We start from the raw sequence: 2,325 nt of genomic DNA on the forward strand, positions 1-2,325 counted from the left end.
CTAGGATTAACTACAATTTTATAACCACTTGAAAAAGTGAAGAGTTTCTCATGAAGGGGGGGTTATTCTACGATTTAAAAAATTTAAAACCCGAGTCGAGGTGACAACGTCAAACATGTCTAAAAAATATAAGATTTGCGGTGAATTCCTCGAATGGTTTTAAGAATTGTTGTACTTAGCGCTGAATGCGGTTTATAAAGCGGTGGTGAAAACAATATATTCACCTCCAATTCTCATCCTCCAATTTTTTGTAAGAGGTGGGAGGAGGGGGGATGGGGGTTATTTGTCTATGGGTGATAAATTGATGTGAGAGTGAGGGGGTGATTTTTTTTTGGGGGGGGGGGGGGTGAAATGATGTAAGAGTTGGACCTCAAAGGGGAAGGTTTTTGAGGAATTACACCCAGAATAAAACTGCGATATTAGAGTGGTCACCAATAGGCTGCAGTGGGAGGACTTTTGAGGACTTACCCCGGCCAAAATTGCGATGTAAGGATGGGCTGCATTATGAGAACTTTTGAGGAATGATCCTCCATGGCAAAAATTGCGATGTAAGCGTGGGCTGAAATGGAATGCAATGGGACAACTTTTAAGAATTTACCCCTGCGAAAATTGCTATATAAGAGTGGGCTGCAATGGGAGAACTTGTGAAGAATTACCCCCAGGCCAAAATTGCGATGCAAGAGTGGGCTGCAATGGGGTGGGCTGCAAAGGGAGGACTTTTGAGGAACTACCTCCAGGCCAAAATTGCAATGTAATTGTGCGCTGCATTGGTAGATACTTTGATTCATTGTTCCTTGGGGCACAATTGCGATGTAATAGTGAACTACAATAAGCCGCAATGGGAGCAATTTTGAGGAATTCCCGCCCTGGCCGAAAATGCAATGTAAGAACGGGTAAAGTTATCTAGGAGTGAGGGGGTAATGTGTTCAGAGGGGGTCAAAAGGTGTAAGAAATAGGCTGCCATGGTGGTAAAATTGTGTAAAAATGAGGCGGTCATTTGTTTAGCGGGCGTCTAATGGCGTCTCAGGATCGGGCTTCGAAGGGGGTAAAATGGTGTAAGAATGAGGGGGTAAATTATTCAGAGGGGTAAAATGGTGCAAGAATTGGGCTGCCAAGGGGGCTATATTGGTGTAATAAAGAGGGGGCAATTTGTTGAGAGGGTATAAAATGGTGTAAGAATTGAGCTGCCAATGTGAGTAAAATGCTGTAAGAGTGAGGGGGCAAATTGCTCGGAGGGGTAAAAGGGTTTGAAAATTCGCTGTCAAGGGTGTAAAATGGTGCAAAGTAAGGGAGGGTATTGTTCAGAGGGTGTGGAATGATGTCAGAATTGGCATTTCAAGGGGGGTAAAGTGATGTAAGAACTGGGTTCCCAGAAGAGGGGCAAAGTGATGTCAGAGTGGGGTAATTTATTCATAGGGAGGGTGATTCTGACTGATATTTTTTATATAGATGGATCGCCAAAAAGTGGACAACCATTGGTGGTCTGGACGATAAAGAGAACTGGCTAAGGGTATAGACATTATGAGTTAAATTTTGTCGGTATTCGAGTCTTGGAGGCCAAAGCAAAGCAAAATTAGCTCTCCGAAGGGGGTAGAAAGATGTAAGAGCAGTTATAGCTTTTGAGAGTCGGAAATTGGTGGGGGTGCTAATGGGGATAAAAAAAGTGTATGCGTGGGGCTGCTCAGGGGTTATACTGACGAAAGTTTGCCGCTGTAACGGGAGGTCTCTTTCGGAAATGCAGCTCAAACTCTGACAACTTTTTGGGCAGCAATTGGCCGCAAGGGTGGTTTAAAATCACGTTTGAATGAGTGAGTAAAAGATAAATTAACCCTCCAATCTTACATTTTTGGTCTGTCGGGGGTGTAAATTGAAGTAAGCGTGATGGGGTAAGGTATAAATTAATTCCCCGCTCACATCCATTTTGGTCTGTCAAGGTGGATAAAAAGATATAATTTTTTTCTCTAATACCCCTCATTCTTACCTCAATTTGCTCCCATTGACAGACCAGAAAATGTAAGAGAGGGGTTATTTTATCTTTTTCCTCCACACTCTTACATCATTTTTACCACCCTTGGCAGCCCATTGCAGCCCAAAAATATGCATGAGTTTTGGGCTGTGTTTTTTTGGAAATCTTCCCATTACAGCCCCATTCTTACATCTTTTTGGTGAAAAAATCCCACCCGGGACGCACATTTTATGCATCAGTGGTAATAACAGTGCAAATTGCTTTGGGGAGAAATTTTTGCAAGACTTTCGAAAAAAGAAAATTTTGATCGAATAGGAACTTTATCCACTTCTGCAATTTTCAAAAACACCACAAAGCAG

This window comes from Convolutriloba macropyga, unplaced genomic scaffold (genome assembly GCF_964194025.1).
Source record: "Convolutriloba macropyga unplaced genomic scaffold, txConMacr16.3 SCAFFOLD_3036, whole genome shotgun sequence".
NCBI lineage: Eukaryota > Metazoa > Xenacoelomorpha > Acoela > Convolutidae > Convolutriloba > Convolutriloba macropyga.